General features: G+C 39.1%; 1 protein-coding gene across 7 annotated transcripts in view; it reads left to right on the top strand.

Moving 5' to 3' along the window:
* Positions 1–21523, top strand: part of TEAD1 (TEA domain transcription factor 1) — a 162885-nt gene that overhangs the window by 785 nt on the left and 140577 nt on the right. For all 7 annotated transcript variants that reach the window (XM_072866176.1, XM_072866175.1, XM_072866174.1 and 4 more), the window contains exon 2: positions 121–261. The gene's annotated coding sequence lies outside the window, so the exon portion shown is untranslated. The remainder of the gene's footprint in view (positions 1–120; positions 262–21523) is intronic.

Genomic DNA, 21523 nt, shown 5'->3' with positions numbered 1-21523 from the left:
GCCTGGCTCGGAGCTCTGCTCGGTGCGCTGCCCCGAGTTTTGCTTTCCTTCCCCCTGTTATTTTCCTCTAAAAGATGAAAGAAGGAATGTCCTTTTTCGCTGCTTCTTCTCCTTCTCCAGAGCTGCTGCCGCCGCCGCTGCTGGTTAATTGTACATTCAAGTGGAAAATTTTCGGGAGTCAGCAGAAACATTGTATCCAAAAAAGACAAAGTCGCAGTTACAACACCACCGAGGAGATTGTCCCTGGAAAACTTCCTTTCGGTAGGAACCGTAGGGTTTTTTATTTATCCGTAACGTTTTAAAGAGATCTATTCTACAGATGTCCACAGTGCTGATGCGGAGGGCCGGTGGCAGCCTTTGTTCACAGAAGGAGCGTTTTCAAAGGAAGTGCACTTCTAAGGGGGAGGGAAAAAGTTATACAGTACGGCTTTTGTAACAAAATTACAACAAAGCGGCCCCCTCCAAACAGCCAAACAAAAACAACGAGGAGCAATGAAGCGAGAGGGGGAAAAAATATCTCTATTTTTACCAAGTAAAAAAGTTTGCACTCCTACCTCAGTTGAACATAATCCTAGTCATGATTTTTCTCCTCTTGAAATCTGTTTTAAGTTGAATGGTGTTACAGTATAAAAATATTTATGAAACAATGAAATACCAGCCACCCGTGTTTCTCAGGAGAGTTGTTAACTTATTAGAAACAAGTGCCTGCCTTTGATATGGAGAAATGAAAAGTGATCTCCAGAAGTGCTGGAAAGTTAGGGAGCAGTTCTGAATGTAAATGGCTCCCAGTATTTTTTAACTGTTCGTTGTTGAACACCATCTGGGAAAGAAAGGCCAAGAAACATCAGATTGTACTGGCATTTTCTGACGTAAAATAGTATATATAAGAAATGTAAGCTGAAATGGCAGAGCCTCAGGGAAAAAAAGTACCTGCACAGCTGTATTCCTGTCTAACAGAAGCGTTATTTGCTTTCCCTTAGTGCTGATAAAGTTTAGAAATGCAATATTGCCAGTTAGCGGTTTTACAGAGATATCTAACCTAGATAATGGCAAAGTTTGGAGCTGTATGGACAAAATACTGTTTTCTCTAGCTGAGTGTTCAGTTATTATGCAGTACATCTAATATGGAAATCTCTGTGGGAATGCCTCTTACAGGAAAATTCACGTAAATAACTAAGTGCTACCTGCAATTGAATATGAAAACAAAAATTATTGTAATTACATTAGGACTTAATTTAAAATTATGTAGGATTCTTCTTATAACCCTAGATTGGGAATGCGTGTCTGTAATGTATGATGTATTCTGTCTCTATAAATAGTTGGGGAATACCATTACAGGGATATTAGATTGTACTGATGGTAAGATGGTGCTATCAAAAATGACACAGACCTGTATATTAAATTACTTCTGGGGGCGGGAGGGAAGCTTGTATGTTTGTTTGTATATGTATGTGTGTGTGTGTAGTTATACACACACACACACACACACACACATGCATACTTTATTTGGGAATAGAAATACAGGAATTAATAGAGTGAATGTTCTTAAAACACAAAAATGAAGATTTAATAATTGGGTCACATTTTGAACTTGCAGGTTTTTAAAATCAACCTTTTTGAAATTATTTTCATTAAGCGTAAACTTTTTTGAGGTGCATTTATTTTTCACCTTCATGGTAAAATGTGTCTTTTCATACTGCACTGGTTTTTAATTAGGTCATAAGGCATTTTCTATACCAGTAGGGATAATTCTGCATTTTGTCTGCTGCAGGTTTTTATCAGCTGACCAAGCAGAAATTTTGGATGCAAAGGATTTATTTCAATTTTTCTTCTTGGTAATCTAGAAATACCTTTGGAAAGTACTTTATCGCGAAACGTGTTAGGGGTATTTTGAGCATCAATTTTACATACGCTGCTTTGGTGAAGTAAATATTATTAGCCTTTGCACCCAGGAGAGTATAACAACAGCTCTTGAGATTCAAATTATGGTTTTATATTCTGTACAGTTTCTTAGTCAGTGCTGAGTGGGATGTACACAAGCAGTGAAGCAGAGGAAAAATTTTGATTTGACAGGAGTCTTAGTAAAGACAGCCTCTGCTTAAAGGAGTTTTAATTAAACAGCTAAAAAAGAACAACAGAAACTTAATTATGAACTAGACCCGCCGTGAGTTTCCAGCTGAGAAATGATAGCGTATTGTGATGTGTGGAGATGTGTGAGCATGTGTGTAACGTTTGGTATAATTTGTAACTAGTGTTTTGTTGTTGTTGCTGTCGCTGGACGGTGTAGTGGTTTTGGATATCGTGAAAGTGGTTTTTAGGCTTTGTTTGTCCATGCCTGAAAAAGTTAAGCTCAGTTAAGTCACATGTGGGGAAAAAAGATTTCTTCCTTCTTTCTTTTTAAGCTACCTTTGTAGATCATATTGTAAGGAAACTTTCAAGATATAGTACAGGCAAAAGTGTAATAAAGAATTGTGGAGCTACAGAGAAGTTCTGGTATCTTTAACTTAAAAAAAAAAAAAGTGAAAGGTAAAAATATGCAATTGTGTATTACAATAGCTGTCAGTTTTCAATCTATAAAGTAGGATGGTTACACTGTTGGAACAATTTCACTAGAATTAATTTGATTTTATTGGAAGGTGCCTAAGACTGTTTCCAAAACACGAAGATTTGGTGTCCAGTTCTGAATGTGTGTGTTTGGGAGAAGGTTACCTTCAAACACTATGTTTTGAACGCATGGTTTCTGAGGGTATATCCACACGCATACATCGCTCTTTTTACCTGGTATTTCTTCATGACGTTAATATTAATGCTCTGTCTTTCCAGAGGTGGTTTAAAAACTGTCTTTCTGAAGTGATTCAATTTATTTAAGAAGAAAAGGTTCGCTAGATCCAATCCTTACTCAGGTTAAAAGGACTGGGATGACTCATAGGAATAAACATTCGCTGGATCAAATACTAAGATATTTACAGCATATGCTTTATGTACATGGTTAGTATGATATTTGTTGTCTAAAGAAGGACATGGGTGCTATTCTGTATCTTTGATTAAAAAGAATATCAGATTTGACACACACACTTTTTCAAATTTTTGTACAGGGCTTATGTTCTGCTTTGCTTGTAATCTGTCTAAAACTTCCAGGCAAATTTCTAGTAAAAGTTGGTCACTCATTCTATTTGTGCTTTTATTCATAGCATGTGCAAATATGAGGTGAGGGCTGACTTTTTAAAAATCTGGTCTAAATTCAGGTTAATTCCATTGACTTCATATGGCCTGTTGCTGTATTACATTGGCTGTAATGAGCATGCAAATTGGCCCTTAAACATGATTTTGAAATCCCCAGTTCATCAGAGGGACCTACTTTTGCATAAAAGAAATAGTAGTTACTTATTTCTGGGATGTTAGATTTAATTACTGTTTTGTCACCATGCTGCACTTTGCCATTAGTGCTTCAAGTAGGAATGTTTTATATTCCTAAACTACAGTCATTTAATATTAAAAAAAATAATTTAAGTGAGTCTCAACAAAATTTTAGAACATGCAAGAGGTAAATCATCTCCCTGAAAGAAATGGCTGTTAGAGGTTTTGTGGCAGTTTATGCAAGTACTGTATAATTTAAATTGTATCCTGTGATATATGAACGGATTAATGGCATTATTTATTGTAAAGCCAACCGACTCTAAGCCACACTGAACACACATTTTGAGAAGAAAAATCTCTGCAATAAATTCCCACTTTATGACCATATCTTGCTCTCTGTTCTTGCACAAAACTCCTTTTGACTTTTGCAAGTGGAACAAGGATGGAATAATATTTCCTGGAATAATTTTGTGTTTGGTTTTAATGATTGCTCATTTCCAAAACATAAGAGAGTGAAAAGTTGCAGACTTCAATCCTTTGAGGCACCAACTTCAAATCTGCTCCTCAGATTAGTCGCATAAAAGTCAGCTAGGAGTTTTCTAATTTAATACCCTGAATCTCTCTTGTTTTTGTATGAAATCCTGATCCCACTGCAATCACTGTTTTATCTTGTAAAGCCAAAATTTCTCTCTGTGTTGATGCAGATTCAGCAACTTTTATACTATATCAGGTTATTAAAGTTCCACTAGAATTATATTAATTTTAAAATACAGGGATTGAAGAGGTGGAGGGAAGAGAAAGAAGGCAACGAGCCTGCGTCGAAATCTGGCTCCTAACAACTAATTTGAGATATTCTACGCAGGAAGTCTGTGAATGTCTCGGAGTAACCCGTCATGTGCTACATGCCCTTATTTGTTAGATGAATTTTTGTACATATGTCAAGAATGCAATGAAAATCCAGAGAGTGTGTAAAGGGTTTATAGACGCTTGCCCGGTTGGTGCAGGGCTGCGGCCCCATTTCCTAGTCCCTCCAGCTTGTGTCTGGGTTTGTCAGAGGCAGCCCATTTTCGTTTGGCTCCCATCCAGTCGAAGGTATCACCTACAACTTTTTGTTCTTTGTCTTGTAGTCATTGTTTACTGGAACAACGTGATTATTCCCTCTGCATCCTGTTGTACCTTTCCAAATGGCCTTCTTAGATTTCTGGCTCTTATTAGCTCTTCACTAAACTTTCAAATCAGAGATAGTCTGTGCGGCAGCAGAAGCATATGAGCACAAAATACAAGTTTATTTGCTAGCAGGTCAGAAGGTAGAATGTGAAATCTCAGTGTGCTGGGAGGGGGAAGGGAAGGAAAGTTTAGGATTATGTGTAAAACTATTAAAATGCTATTGACTGGGAATCTAAAACAATGACGAGTGCTGTTGTTTTTACAGATACATGAACTGAAAACTGCTGCTAATGATGGGAAATGTTAATTATGTGAGAACATATTGAACTTATATTCTCTGGCATGAACTTTTTTAAATGCATCAACTGTGCTGCCTTTTATGCACACAGCTTTCTAATTATCATAATTCAGTACAGCTCTGGCTTTTGGAAAGGGTTCAAGTGCAATCTCAACTTAACATGAAAGGAGGTTGTTTTTTTTTTTTTTTAAACTGAGAATGTTCAAGAACAATTTGAAAAGATAATCTAAAAATGCTACATACTTAGCTGGGTATAAGTCAGAAAATAAATATGTTGCCATAACTGCCTATCAAAGCAGAACAGATTATTAGAACAGAAAGTTATCTATTTTTCTCATTATGTCTTTCACACCCCTACAGAACACAACTAAAAGCACATTTTCATAATTGAATACCATAGACAGATCTACTATATATTGATTGACAGTAGTTTTTATTTTGTCAATTTTTGAAATGATTGAGTGGATTACTGTGTTGTTATTAAAAGATTTTTCCTCAAATAGCATGCAAGTAACAGGATTTCATTTTCTTAAAAAAAGCAAGAAGACAACTTTCATGATTTTTTTGGTATTAACCGACTGTGTTTCTGCAACATATTAAAGTCCTATTGTAAATCTTCCTTATCGGTCAGTATTCACACCTTGCCTTCATGGAGCTTGAGGGGGTTGTAAATACTAAGTCTTTCTAAAGCCTTCAAAAGTGGTGGGGTGGTTTTTTTTTTCTTTTAATGAGGGGGAAAATAAATTTCATTTAACTTGCACTTGAATTATCCTTTCACAGATTTTTTTTTTCCTTTTGTATGTGATCAAATTGTTAGTTTCCACCACCACCACCCCCATTTTACCCAGCCTCTAGCTAAAAAAGAATCAGATTTTTTTTTTATATACTTGTCTTTTCCTTTACTACAGTACATGCTACATTTCTAAAATGCAAAGAAAGCCCCAGTGAAACAAAATGACTTCATTTGAGCTGGCACTTAAGAGCAGAATTCACTTCCATAGTGCTGAAATAAAAGAAGCCAAGTGTTTTAAATAGCCACTCCCCTAGGCCAGAGTGTTTTTAGAAAAGCTCATTGTCTAGATTTGAGCTGTAGCAGTATGCCTGCCTCTGTTAAATCTCCTGATCCAGACAGCTCGATTTCTAAAGTTGACATCTGGTTTACTCTTTGTTCACCTGTTTAAAAAAAAAATGCAAATAGGCGAGTGCGCCATTGCCCTAGAGCTCTGCAAAAAAAATAAAAATGCTGTTGACAGTTTGTCAAATAGTGCTTCCAGTCTAAGACTGCAGTAGCCTATTGTTATGCCAGCAACAGGCAACAGAAGTTGTGGCACCATATGGCTAGTATATGCTTCAGATAAGCTATCTGTTAATTTAGCTTATCAGTAGCGTTTTGATATGCTTCATGTTTGAATCACCAACCAGTATGGCCTTGGGTGTTTTTGGTGCCAAATTATTCCTTAACATTATAGACATCACAGTTATTCCCTTGGTGGAATCTCTCACCATTCATTCACCTCATGGTGCCGTGAACAATGGTGCTTATTTTTGGAATTAGCTGGCATGTTTTTTTACATGGTTGTCTTTCTGTTGGGAGTTTATAATTCAGGAATGACATTTCAGTTTTGAGGGGAGAAAATGTCAGAACAGACTTTGGAAGAAAAGGTAAATTCGTAGAGGTTTCGTGGATTAAAACCTCTGTTATGTATATCTCAATTAAAAAAGATATAGTGTTTGGAGACATTAATGGAAGAAACGAAATTTTATTCATATTTAATCTACCACCACCATGTGTACACACTTTTTGTCCTAAAGCTGGTTTACAGTTTAAAATAAAAGGCAAAACTCTGTAAACAGTTTCATTTTCCACTTTCATTTTCCAGTTTCATTTCCATCCCTGATTTTACCTTTATTCTTTCAAAAAAATTAACCTTTAAAAACAATTGTGTCCCTATATCTGCTGTCAGCTGATCTTTGAAGGTTTTTATTTTTTTTTATTTCTGCTTTTTCCATAATCAACTGAAAGCCTTGTAGAAGACTTGAAGATTCAATGGAAGTTCCTTCATCTTCCCCCTACCCCCGCCTTTCTTTGGCCATAATTATTTTGTTGCAGGAAGAAGTCTCAAACCATAAATACAGTCTTCCATTCAATGCCGCAGTGATGTCCTTAGGGTTGGATCCGTCCGTGTTGCTCTCTGACCTTGTGGCACATTCCTCTGTCTCTTCTGCCCTACAGGCTCCGTCTCGCTGTTCCTTACAGGGCACCCCATCTGTCTCTGGTTGCCTGGACTCTCCTCTTTCCATGGGTATGCACTTACTTGCTCTTGGGCAGCGCTTGATTAGGCTCTCCTTCCTTTGGATCATGGTGGCTTTTTGTTTCCCTCCTTTTGCTATCCATCTTGCTAGATCCTCCTTATCCTATCTCTTCTGCTGGTGCTCATGGACGTGGTCTCGCCGTTGGGTCTGTTTGCCCATCCCAGTCGCCGTGCTGCTTCCACTCCTTCCTTGCCCTGGCTATTGGAAAGAAAGGACTGCTTGTGCTTGTACAATGCCTTTCATGTCCAGGATCCTTAATTGACCAATAAAAGGACCAGATTCTCTCTCAAATAAATTTACAATCATCTTCTAAATCTGTTTGCTGACACCACTTTTAGTAATGCAAGAAGGTCAAAGAGAAGAAAATTTTTCTCCTGACCCTTTAGAACAGAGGAATATGACAGTCCGGAATAGTGGCCCCACTGAAGTTCACCCATCTGAACCACATGGAAAAATGCAGGACCTGGCAGAGCACCTAGAGGCCAACTAGGCAGGCAGTGAAGTGAGAGGTGATGCTCCCACCTCACCGCTGTGCCCGAGTCAACATGGACACCTGCAGAAAACAAGAAAGGTTTCCTGCCCTTGGCTTGGCATCGAAGGCTGCTAACAGAGGCTTTTGGTTTCTCTGCAGACATGAAATGCTAGCATCTGTCCACTTAGAGCTGGTTTGGGGGTCACCTCAAATTTTAAATCTGTTTTAAATTCAGATTTAGAGTTCAGGTCCATGGTGTGACTCATGCAGTTGGATGATAATAGCATTTTTTGTGTTCTGGCTCATTGCAGATTAGACCTGTGATCTCTTATTCTGGTGTGATTGGGGGGAAGGTAAGCAAAGAGGCTGGGAAAGGAGAGGTATTGAGACTTCCAGTTCTCTGTGAGGCATGTGTGCATCTTCCCTATAAGTAATTTCTAAGTGCTTAACTGTGAGAGGCAATTTTCAGTCCACTAATGTATCTAGTTATCACCCATAATGCGTATAGTTGTCTTTGGACTGATGGGGCCATTAAAACATAACAAATCTATGTTTATTTCATATAATCATCATTCATATGGTTGTGGGGTTTGGGGGCGGGTTTTTCTTTTTTTTTGTTTAAACTTCAGAGCCTATGAAGTTTTAGTTGATTTGGTATCTGCTTGACTTGGCTTTACTAGTGTTTCATTGTTTCCAGTCATTGTTTTGTGATGGGAAACCCACAGCTCCAAATAATGTGCATTTTGCTCTTTAAATTGACTATTATTTATGCATAGTAATTTCTTGCTCTGCTTCTTGGCATATTTACGATATGCTTACTGACCAGTTGTAGATAAGCAGTTGCAGGGACACATTTAAAAGACAATTTTAAAATATGCAGCTTCCTATACCAATTCACTTCAGCATCTAGCGTTAGTAATATTTTTTGTTGGTGAAACAATGACCCATAAATAACTTTATCTTCCAAAATCTCTAAAAACAATACAAAGAAGTCCAAAGGGTAGGAGAATGATCATAGTTCTTGGTGGCTTGGAAAATTAACTAATATTCTGGCTTCTGAGATTTTGGAAACAAATTAAAGAACTCTTTTTTTAGGTAGCAGGCTGCTTTTAATGGTTCTTCTGTATTAAGGAAAGTACAGTATTGTAGGTTATTTATTTCTGGGCATGCAGTACAGGGTGAAGAGCCTGCAATTCAGCTAGCAATGCCTCTGTGCCCTGAGGTAAACTCTATTTCACAAAGGGAATTTTGATTATGGTCTACTGCTCTGTAGCATAGTGGAGGCTTCAAGAGGCAAGTGGTAAATGCTACCAAAGAAAAGCTGGATTGGAGCCACTGACGTCATCTAAGTAAATCTGCTGTAGGACTATAGCCATAAAATGACTGCCAGCCACTGAGCGCACTTTGGCCTTTTCTTGTCAACTGTTTTAACTGCTGCTTTTTTTTTTTTCCTCCAAGCAACATGCATTTTGTTTTCTTTTTTTTGTGCTAGTTGTGCACATGGAGAAATATAGAAATGCTAACATCCCCCTCCCTCCCCGCAACACTGTACATAGCGTGTGAGTAGCTGCTGCTTGCAGTTCAAAAATTAAAAAGTAAACCAGTACTTTTCCATACATGAGCCTAGCAGAATTAAGCTTCTATCGCAAGCTATCTTTTAGGTGCAGGAGCCTGGCAGTTCAAGTTACAGCATACTGATGAGATTTGTGATGTGGGCAAAAAGCATTTTGATGCATTGGAGGGCATGCTTCCCTCTGGAAGAACTAAACACATAAAAATGGCTGGGTTTGAATTCTGAATTAGCACAAAATGCATGTGTTTGTGAGCACTTAAGATCCAGTGTTAGTCATTGCTTTAAGATTGACCTCTGCAGCTCCAGTCCCTCCTGAAACAAAACTTTCCTGTTGTTTCAAACATCCAAATGTATTGTTACCAGCTGATCTTTTGATGATACTTTTTATACACAGCTAAAGAAACCACGTAAATTAACAATAGTAGCTCTAGGATTCATTGATTAATATGTAGCAGTAGATACATAGGTACCTAAGGGTATATCTAAAAATGCAATTGATATCCCACCTGTCCTCCACTTGAATTTCAGCTGTATCAGGATTGCAACAAAAGTACTCGGGTTTTTGACAGTGGATTTTGAATCCATTGTCAACATTCTCTTGAAATGAATTTCCAGGAAGTTTAACATACTGTTTTTTTAAAACAGAGAGCACTGTGAAACACATTTATAATTATTAGCCAGTGTGTCCCATGACAATATTTGTTTACTTGATTTATGTACTTTTTTTACTTTAAAAATTAAGCATCGCTGTTTTTGAAGTTTGAGTCTTATGATCAGAAATATATTAAAACCAGTATCTTATCCATGAATCATTAGATGAGTCAGTTCCTGAAACCACTACAAGCCTCACAGTTCTTGGCTACGACTGAAAGCAGGAAATCCAGGCTTCAATAACTTCCTTTCCCAGTACTGGCTATAGCAGTGTTAGCGGTTAGTATATGCTGCTTTTGTAAGCAATAGGAAGATGTATGTCTGAGGAACAAAGGCACTCAAGTCAATTTGCTGAAACTGTTTATAATTTGTGGTCTTGATTTGAATGTCAGGATATATTGGCATATACTACATTCTGTGCTGCAGTACATTTTCCAGCAGTGATATTCAGAATATGAAATAGAGGGAACACATTATGGCACAATTCTTGGACAAAACCCATCTAATCAGTTTACCAGAAAACGGGAAGATATTTTAGTGATATCATCTAACTCCTGAAGAGTAATGGGAATGAGAACTGAACACATAGGAGTAAATTTAAAATGTTTATTTAGCAGTTACTTTGTTTTATGCTTGTGCAACAAACTATTTTTATTCTGTTTCAGTGCTCCAAAAGGGCTTGAAAAAAACCCAACCCAAACTTGGAACTTGTAAAATAAAAACACATGATTTGTTTTTCAGTCTCCTTTTTTGTAGTGAAAACTGTTTGCCTCCTCATAATCAAGGACACATTGATTGTCTCTGTGTCAGTGAAGCATTGTTGGCTGCAGAATCTGTCTCTTTAAAATGTGGAGTGCCTGTACACTACAACATCCCTGCAAGAGGATGCACTATTACCTTTTTGAGCTAACTGGGCCAGATTCAGGTTTGGTACAATGTTGATCTTAATGTGTTTACACCTGGAAAGTATTCAACCCTTTAAGTTTTTCTTAAATATTATGAAAGATAGTTTGGTATCTTGTACTTATTATTTGGTTAATTTAACTCTCTAATTAATTAGCAGCACATAAAAGCCAAACCTACCTTCTTTCAGTATTCTTTTTGTTCTTCCCTCAAAAAAATAATTTGTTCATAACAAACTGGGAAGAACACAAGTACTGAGAGCAATAAATTAGTGAGACACTGCATTAAAAAGCTACTTTTGACAGCATTGGTTAAACTGTATATGCAGTATTGATTAAAGACAAATACAGAGCTCTTCATTTAAACAGGCAGAATGGTTATTGCACATTAGGCAATGACATCTTTTGTGAAATTGCTTTAATAAAGCAAATTACAAGTTGGACTCTTTCTTAGCTGGTGCAGTTCAGTGTTGGTAAATTGACCTCAGTGTAACTAATGGCCATTTATAGAGTTTTGGAGCCAAATGGCTGACACAGGTCATCCCATACTGGTGTCCAGTGTGGTGCTTTTTGAGTCTTGGGTTTGTCAGGCAGTACAGAAGAGGATTGGGCTGGGGAAAAAGGAGGGAATGCGGTCCACCTTGAAGGCAGCTGAGTGCTGAGATCCTTTTCATGTGGAGACCCATATCCGTAATAGAGACTCTTCCCACCTCCTCCCTCTGTCCATGCAACTCTGTGCTCATGGGAAGGACCTGGAGAGGGTCAATCCCTTGCTCAGGCAATGACAGCCGAGCCTTTGAGGGACTGTTTTGAGTTATGGGTAAGGTTGCCCTTGAGGGAGAGGAAGAGACTCTTCTCTCCTGGTTGACAGGTTTGTGTCAGCACAGTTTTCATGGGCACTTTTCCGATGGCCCATGCCAACTGCTCTTTTTTCCCACAGTTGGGCTGGTAGCATCCATCCAGGGACAGGCCCCTGGATGTGTTTTGTCATAATGGAGCTGTGCCTGAGGTGGTTTGCTGGGACTTTTGGCATGGCAGCGAGCACCCAGGCAAGCTGCTTTGTCGACTGGGGGGGATTGGGATTTCTCTTAGAATATTTAATGGAATGCTATTGAGCCATGAAGGTGCAGATAGCATTTAAAAAAATGTAAACAGAGTAACTGGTCCATAACTGCAATTCTCACAGCACCAACTCCTCTGGTACAGGAAGTTTGTAGAGATCTCAGTTTTTGATACTAAACTTCCCCAAGTACCTGCTGCTCTGCTTCTGGAGACAAGTCTACATCAGGTGAGGGAGCTCAGTAGAAAGTCATGTCCCAGGCAAGCAGAGGTCTGTGCCATCAAGCTTGTGCAGTGCAAAGCATCATGTGAGCAGAGTGGCTTGGGGTTAGCACAGTGTAGCTATATAAACAGCTACGCTGTTTTGGAGGCAAGCTGGCTTGTCTCACTCTTTCCTCTCTGTCACGTTTTAAGAAAAAGGAGCAGCCTTTGAAAGAAGGGCTAGATGCTTACATCCAGGAAGGAGGCTCCTGGGGAGGCATGCATCAGTTCTTCCTTTCTCTTGGCTAGATTAAGTGGTGCTTTATTCACAGATGCTGTCCTAGAGCACCAGCTGTTTGTGTACACAGGAGGAGAAGCCTCACTCAGGTGTGTCCCCTCTGCTATGGGGAGCCAGATGCTGATGCTTTAGGGATTGCAGTGTTCAGCATCACACCACCTATTGTGGATTTAACTTACTGCATTGTAATTAACTTCTTGTAATAACAATAATTACAATAATTAACTTACTGAAATAACAAGGATGTTCTTCGTGCTGCTTCTGCATGCTGCTTTTGGGACAAATCTTTCTTCTTTCTTGTTTTCTGTTTAAGGGAAAACTTAAGCACTTTAGTCGTGGAGAATAGTGAATTTTCACAGGATCAAAGCATACGTAAAAGGCATTGTTCATGTTTGTGACCATACGAAGTGCAATTTTCTATTAATTAATGTTAAACAACTGATTGTTTAAGAACAAAGAAAGAACCTTCAAGTGGAATAAGCATCTAAAAGTTTAGAAGCGGGTTATAGTTGTGCTTGATTTCATTTATTTCACTTGCAAAGAAATGTAAATTATTTAATATTGTTTTCCTAGTTGAACAGTCCTGAATATGGGAATTGTAATGCATAAGATCTGGAGATACATTTTGATCAAGTTGGTACACTTTAAATGTGTATGAACTGAGTATCTTTGTGTTACTATCGATCAGAGAGATGTCTTGTTGCTCTAATGTGGATTTTGGTTTGGGATTAGAGGCCTGGGGCTTTGAATTGCTCGCTGTCTGTAGACCAAGTCATCAGTGGCTAGTGATTGATTCATTAATTAAAATCAATTTAAATGGATTGTAAGCCTCATGTAACAGTTTATCTTATTAACAGCATGAGAAAGGCACTGTGATCTGCAAGGAATGTGTCACTTTAGACAAAATATAGCACAATTTTTATGGCAGAATTTCATGAATTGCTGGTGCTGTGATCTATGCAAATGAAAGAGCCTTGCTTAATTCCTACATTAAACAGACTCTTCCTGTTGAACATGTTTTTTTATTTTTTTGTGAGCCTCCTCCAAAAGACTCGACTTTAATCTTAATGTGTGTGTGCACGCATGTGTGTGTGTTTGTGTACATATTCATGGTCACAGAGACATGTTAAGTATTGTTGAGCTTCTGATATATTCTGATCTTGGAGATTCTTATTTTTTCTGCAACATCTCCCCAACCTCATTTAAAAATATCCACAACGAGAAAAATAATTTTCTAAATTACTGAAAACAAAATGACAGAAAGAACATCTAATACTGTTTAATCCACGCTCCGCCTGCTCAGCAGTACTGTCTGGAGGAGACACTCTGGACATCTGGAGGGGCCACACGGGCAGAGGGGAGTTCTGGCAGAAGTGAAAGTGTTGAAGAGATGGCAATAAAAGCTTTCCTGGCTGGGAGAGGGGAGGCTCGTCTGTCATCTTTGTATTCGTTTTGTAACTTCTCTTTACATCAAGATGTATAGCAAGTCATTCCAGGCATCTCTATATGTATTATTATGCTCTGTGATCAGGCCTCAAGAATATCTAAGCCAAGATGTCAGGAAAATCAATGGGAATTTTGAATTTAGTTTCAAACAAAGCAGGGTTGTTGCCTCCAAATCATATCTTTGCCCACAACTTTTCAGTAATCTCAGTAATGAGTGTACTCTCCAATCTGATTTGTAACCCAGGCTTCTACAGGAAAGGGGATTTTAAATTATGCATGCTACATTGTAGCATCACTTTACATATTTCTTCCCTAGTTCGTGCTCTCTGTGCATTTGTGATTAGGGAGCAAACTGAATTAAATTATGAGATCCCTTTTTCATTACAATGAAGATAGTTTCATTTCACGTTCCCTCTGCTGTATTGTAGAAATGGAAGAATCTGTGAAAACAGGCAGTAATAAATTGATCTCTACTGAAAAAATTTAATGAACTTCTTAAAAAAACACAAAACAAAACCACTACCATCATATAGCTCTGAATTGCCTCGGACACATCATCCATTCAATGTGTAAGTAATTCTTCAAAGCAAAGCGTTGTCGATGAGTTTTGTTTGTTAGATAATCTTACTGTCATTGGCAGTATAGGTTACAAATCTAACCAAAAAATGTGTGAAACTGGATTGACACGGTAAACCCAATTGTAACTGGGTTTTGGTGAAATTAAATGCATTGCCTGAGCTGTGTGTAATTTGCCGTGGTAGAAAGCTTTTTCATTGCTTGTGGACAATTGAACAAGGTGTTTGGGAGATGTGATATTTTAAAAGAAGTGTAATACCTTACTCATTTGACTTGCAAGAAAGCTTGGTGGTGACCTCCAGTTTACTCCATAGTTATCTCTTGATATTCTTTGGGTTTTGACTTTGGAGGACAGGTGATTCACCTCACCATGCACGTGGGCTTGTTGCCAGCCCGCTGCCTACTGATGGCTCCAGTAAGAAATGTGGAGGACGACTCAGAAGTGCACAAGGACAGTGCAAACTACCAAAACAGCAGCTACTGGGGCTCCTCAGTGCACATGTACACCTTCCAAAAAGCCCATGCCACCTGCCGCACCAGTCCCCTTCCTTCTCTGAGCCTGCAGCTGGTGCAGCTGTGTTAGTGTGGAGGTTCATGGCTGTGTCTTGCTGGGTCACTTGAGTCTGGGAACTTGGAAGCTAGCAGTGAAATCCTGGGCGTGACAAGTTATTTCATCCTGGACGCAGCCCTTGAATCCAGGGAGAGAGTCTTCTTGCCCTGACTTACATTAGCTCTTATATTAGCGTGCCAATTTGAAATTAGAGTAGTCATGCAATAATTATTTATTTTGTGAACCCTTTGGTTTGGAAAGGAGCAAGGAGACTCTTGAACTTAGAAGAAATGTGCTGAGCAGTAGCATTTTCTTAAAAACGAGAGAACAGTTTGTGTAAGGCAGAACATAAGCCAGTGTAGCCCCCTCAAAGTGGCAAACTTGCAGAGAGGTAACTCCAAGGTAGAAGACATGGACCATAACTGCTAGCTCTCTCTTCTGGTACTGAATAGTATATGGAAGTGTAGTCCTTTCCTTCAGCTGCTTCATCTTGCACATCCAGTTCCTCAGTTGTAGAGCCACAATTTCAGTTAATTGACTTTCTTCAGTTGAATTTCTACCATAGGGTTCTGGCTAAAAGGAAAAGGACATTGTTGGTGAATAGCTTTTAAATAGCATACTGCCTAACCCTGCCATTATGACTTCAGGGAATATTTTCCATTCCGCATTTGTCTATAATGTGAATCTTAGTAACATTTGTCTTGTATTAAGGCTGCAAAGTTTTTTGTATGTATGTTGCAAACCTTGTGAAATGTTTTTTATTCTTGCAAATTATAAATAGTTCAGTTGGCTCAACTATCCCTTTTGTAAGCACATGATTTTTTTGTAATAAGACATAGTTATGGGGCAGTGTTGTACGAAATGCAATTGGGTTGTATAGTAACAAAATTTCCATGGTGTTCTATGAAGGTCAGTGGTATGCAATTAATTGCTGAACTGATGAGGGGTGCTGGGTAGGAAGTGTTGCTGCCCTAGGCAGTAAGTAAATATAATAATAAAGATCAGGGGTTAGTATTAAAAACATGGAAAATATATGACTCTGTCATTAACACAGAATTTGTGCTGATATTTGTTTTAACAATACTATGGTAGATGTAGGTTCATGCCTTAATGTTACGCTTGCAATTTATAGTTTGCATCTCCGTGGAAAGTGTCTGTTCTGAAGCTTGGAGGATATGGTCCAAATTAAGAGGACTGGGTACTTAATTTGTTGCTAAATTTTTGGTGCTTGGTAAGCCAGTCTTACTAAAGAAAGTTTCTAGCTCTCTGTGTATTCAGCGGAGAGAGCTGTGTGCCTTTGAAGGCTTCCAGAGGGAGATCCTGGTCATCCACCCTCTGTGCCTAAATTGAGGCGGATGGCACCTCCCTTGTCTGAATAGGGAAAAGTAGGAGTTTACTTGGGTGGGGGTAAAGTTGTCATTAGGTATGGACATTCAGGTGTGGATTTGAGCATCTCACTCTTTTGAATGCCTGGGTTATCTCTGCCTGTTTTATACTGTAGCTGCCCTTTCCTGGCCTAACGGAAGCATGGAAGTATCACTGGGCAAAGAAAAAGGGAAAGCTTTGGAGAATAAGGAAGAATGTGTATTTGAAAGGTGCCTGATTTAACTGCATCTGCAAACTCTTTGGTTTTTCAGGCTCAGCAAGGTATTTCTGTTTTACTTAAGAGTATTTAGAAAAATTGTAAGAAACAGTCAGAATGTTAATGTTTATTTTTCCCCTTTTTACAACGCAGTCCTGTGAATGCAGCCTGCCAGATCCCATTGTATTTAATTCTGCTGCCATGCCATGAGGCTGACTTAGACAACTGGAGAGCATTTAAAATATACTGTGTGGTAGATTCCAGCGCGTGAAACTCTTGTAGCGCACTTGTTATGGTGTGATGCAAACAAGGCATAATTGCGAGGAGTGCAGACTGAATATTCTGCTGGAATAGGCCAGATTGAACACAAAATGTCATAACTGTGAAGACTAGGGGGAAATCTTGGCTCCAAAGAAGTCAAAGTCCTAAATGAATGGAGTCTCCTCCACTTACATTTACACCTTTATTCACAAAGAGTCTTCTAGAGCAGCCTTCATTCACTGGCAAACAGAGTAAAGAAATTAAGGAAAATTCACATTAATATTTGTCAGTTCAATGTCTCTCCCCAATTTTAATCAAGTAGACTTACCCTCTTTACACAAACGGCCAAAGATGATAATTGCTCTTGTTTCTCGCCTGATTTTAAATGTGCACATTTTATGGGAGGATCAGTTGGTATTAATATAAAAAGGCCAGTTTGCCTTGGCTTAGCCCATATTTGTAAGTGCCATGCCTTGGAAATAGGAGAATGGTTCCCCATGGAATGCTGCTGCTGCTGAAGGCATTGAAACGTGTTGTGAGTCCCTGCGGCTAAGTGCTGTGGGAAATCATGAATTAACGTTTCAACATAGGGCGGAAGTGTTCATAGATACTTCAGTGGAACAAAAACTTTTAAAGTGATGTTTTAGAGGATTTACCATTCCCCTTGCGGGCTAAACTTCAGTAAATAAAATTGCTGTAGATTTAAAATAAATAGAAAGCTTAAAAATACTTTGCAACAAATAAATATAGCATATACCAATTCGTACCAACCCATGTTTAAAGTTACTGGATTTTAGAGCTCTTCTGATCTGGTGATTTTAACATGCCTGGGGATTTTTTTACTGCTTCTGGGAAGTAAGGCGATCATGTGATTAAGGCAGAAATCGGGGCAGAGATTTGCATTTGGTTTCTGGGGCAGAGTTGAGTTAGGAAGCTGGGAGAAGTGTTCATTGCTCAGATTACTAGTGTAGGGGCAGTTGGGGAAAAACCAGAGAAAAATCCATCCCATTGCATTGGGTGTGTGAGTTAATATTTGCAAAGTCCTTTCATATACCTATGTGGAAAGTGCTGTCAGTATAAGTGATTGTCTCTGAGATAGAGATTTCCCTACTTCTTTGCTTTACACAATTTTCCGTAATTGGCTTGGAGTGGTGAGATTGAGTGTAATTAAGTCTCATAATTAATTAATATGAGAAAGCCTACGCAAAAGCAGAATAAGTATTTCAGATTTCATGATTTGTTCCCTTCTGTAAAATTGGAGTAATAATACCTTGTTACTTAATGCTGTAAGCAATAATTGGGTAATAGTTATAAAGTGCTTTATTATGAAAATGTATGTAAAGAACCATTTTAAAGCGGTGAAACTGATGCATAGGTCTCAGTTCTTGCAGAAAAGCTGATTCTCCTCTGAAGTAACATGCTGCAACTGGTGTTTCCCAGGACCAGAAGAAATATCAAGTCAGTATTTAAGGCTGCTCACAGAATGGCCACAGCTTTTTGAAATATTCTTGCTGAGGACTTGTCTTTTTTTTTCTTTTTAATTTAAATAATAGTTAAAAAATCCTTACTTAGAGGTGTAATAACAGTGATTTAGACTTCCCACTACACTAATAGTCACCAAATAGGCAAAACAATCATATACATAATTTAGGACATGAAATCTCCAAGCATGTTTTATGATGAACTGTTAATAGACTGCTTTCATCGCGTGCAGCAATTCCAGATCCGTGAGGATAAGGCAGGTTACAGAGCCCCCTGGATCCCTTTCTGAGAATGACCTGCCCTCAGCTTTTCTTTCTTCTTTTGCGTTTTTAAAATTGAGTACAGGTATTGACCTGGGCATTCACTCCACCGATGAGACACCGAATGTAAACCGATGGCCGCCTGTGAATATCTGTCCAGCAGCCTGTGTGGAGGAAAAATCACTTGTGCTGCCTGTTTGGCAGACGTGTCCACAGGTGAACAAAATGAGGAATGAGTCAAAGAGCTGCCCTGATGGCACTGAGGACAGCAAGCAAAGGTCAAGAGGTCTCTGCTGGCTGGTGCATTTCTGGGAATAACGCTTGGACTAGGGATGGGCCATCAAAAAGCTCATTCTGATTGCTCCCTGGAAAGGTACCGAAAGCCATGAAACTTGGCCAGAACAGTCAGAGCTGAAGCTTTTCAGTGTAACCACAAATGATATGGCTGCTAACCCAAGCAAAGGCAAGCAGTTCAAAGCCATGCCCAGACCATACTTTTATCAGCTCTCTGGCTGTACTGTACTAGCTTTGCAAAACTGAAGAAGTGCAGGGAACAACCCCAGAGGAGGAAGGACGAACCTGAAGTAATTAGCCTTCCAACTGCGCAGCAAACAGTATTTGTGCCTGGCAGGAGGCCAGGCCATCAATACTACTGGTGAATGAAGCTTGCTTCAAGCAGTCTATGACAGCCTTGCCTGAGTGGCTCTTGGAGGTGTTTCCTGACAGATCACTCATGGGACTGGTCAGACAGTGGCAGAGCGGTTCACTTTGTAACTCCCAGCACTCTGGTAGTATCCTGACTTAAGTGAGGTGGTGATACATTTGCCTATTGCTCACCTCAAAAAGAAACCTCCAGAACTGACTTACTATGGAGAATATAGGAAGGGTATTTTGGCATATGCCTCCTGTAGATGTAGCACTACCGATATTTAACTGGTATAAATGTAAGTTTTGGAAGTGCATAATCTTGTATGATAAAGTTTGGCACAGAAATGCAGTATTCTCTTTTATTGTTAGCTACATCCTTTTCCTGTGAGAGCTTATGAGAATGTTTTCATACTTAACATGTTTCCTCTCCTCACTATAGTTCATCTGCCAATCTGACCCTCCCAAGGAAAGTAAGCTGGCTCTGATCGTCAAATAGACGTGGGGAGTGTCATCAGGAAAAGAGCAGGCAAATTTAAGGTCTAACCCTTTCTGTAGAACTGGGTTTTGCTCTGTGTGATGCAGAAGGTGAGAGTCAAAGGCCATCTGTGTATCTCCACACCACTGTAACAGATATCAGATAAATACACTGTCTCTTTTGTAAACTTCTTAAGAGAACTTCAGAGCGAACTGTTGTTTATAATGAAGCAGCGGCAGCTGCTGCATAGCTAAATCTGCAATTGAATTGCCATAGTATATGAGCCTCTTGCTGTGCCCCTCATAAAACTGCCCTGAAAGAAAGTCATATTTATCTCAAAAGTGGCAAGCTTGGCATGATGCCCTGGTAACTTTTTTTCTAGCAAACCTGAAGTGAAACTAGCTCACCCTAGCTCCGCTAGATTTGAGTTCACCTAACCTCCTTTTGAGAGAGGCTGAAAGAAACAAAGGGTGGGGAGAGAGGATTACATATAGTTTTTTAGATTTCCCTGGCACATTTCCACTACCCCACATGAAAGATCCTTTTAAAATCACAGTGAAGTTTGAAATATATTTAATAATTAAATTAAGATTTTTCCTATTCAGTTTTGGCTTTGCTGAGTTTAATGCAGGAGTCAAATAACTACTGGAGACATAAGAAAAACAAATGCTTGGCGCTTTTCCCTACAAGGCTGAATGTGAGTCATTATCTAAGAAGGCTTCTCAATGGAAAATGAGAAAATAATCTTAATAAAAAATTCAAATTATTCAGATGAGCTGCTTGTAAATTACGCACATAAATATAGTAGTTGCCACAATGAGAAACTTCTCTAACACTTTTTGGCAGACATTAACTTGAAAATAAAGACTGAGAGATAATTACTATTATTATTCTTATTACTACTACTACTGTCATTTCGGTTTGTGCTGCTTTAGCATTAAGAGGCCCAAATGAGCATCCAAAATCCACTGTTTCAGACTCTGCTCTACCGTAAAGACATATTCCTAGCTCAGGAAAACTTATTTTTTAAGTGCACAAGACCAGGCACAAGATAAGGTCTAAGGCAAGGGAAGTTAGGAGTCTTGCTCAAGCCTCACAGGAACTTGTGGCAAGAGCAGGGTTTAATCCTGATCTGCTAAATTCCAGTCTAGCCTTCTAACCAAAAGCTGCATCCCTCATGTAAGCCTTCTGAATTCCTCTAACGGGATGAGGCTCTACATTTCTGCAATATCAAGATAAGGTATTGACATCTTCTTAGAAAGGTTGTACTGGACTCCAATAAAATAGATCTTCAGGCAGAGGTCATGGGACATCAGGATGCTTCATGATTTTTTCTTTTTTTTCCCCTTTTCCTCCTCCCTCCCCCTCTCCTTTCTTTTTTTTTTTAATAACATCCACCAGTTTAATTTTTATTTCCTTTTCTGAGAGACTGCACCTCCCTCTCACAACTTGTCACACATTGTGGAGTGTGGAGGTGCAGCATCCAGAACCAAAAGAGGAAATGTGCTGATTTTGGCAGTTGACCAAAATGACCTCATTTCTTTGCTATTGGAAGTTTGTGCACTTTTCTGGCAGGCAGCACAGTTGAAAATGTGATTGCCTAGTTCATAGCGTGTCTTCATTGAAGAAAATGCTTGCCAGATACTTAAATGCTTTATTCAAATCCCTTCTGGTAGCAGAATGTACCTGATAGGCATAGGCAGCTGGACAGCCTGGTCACAGGGGGCAAGAATGGGACGATTGGATTTAGAGGGCAGAGGAAATGGGATAAACTGTCTGCACTTTGTAGATGAGGTCTGCTGCATTTAGGGCTCCGCAGGTGCGTGTGAGAGAGGAACGGCGTAATGGAACACCTGTGACCTTGCACCTGGGGCTCGTGTGCCATCTCTCCTTGCCAGGTTTCGGAAATGTTCCCTGCCTCCCCATGGTGCATGGTCTGGCATCCCAGTAGC

This window comes from Ciconia boyciana, chromosome 6, assembly GCF_034638445.1.
Source record: "Ciconia boyciana chromosome 6, ASM3463844v1, whole genome shotgun sequence".
Lineage (NCBI taxonomy): Eukaryota > Metazoa > Chordata > Aves > Ciconiiformes > Ciconiidae > Ciconia > Ciconia boyciana.
This window is presented reverse-complemented; position numbering and strand designations above follow the sequence as displayed.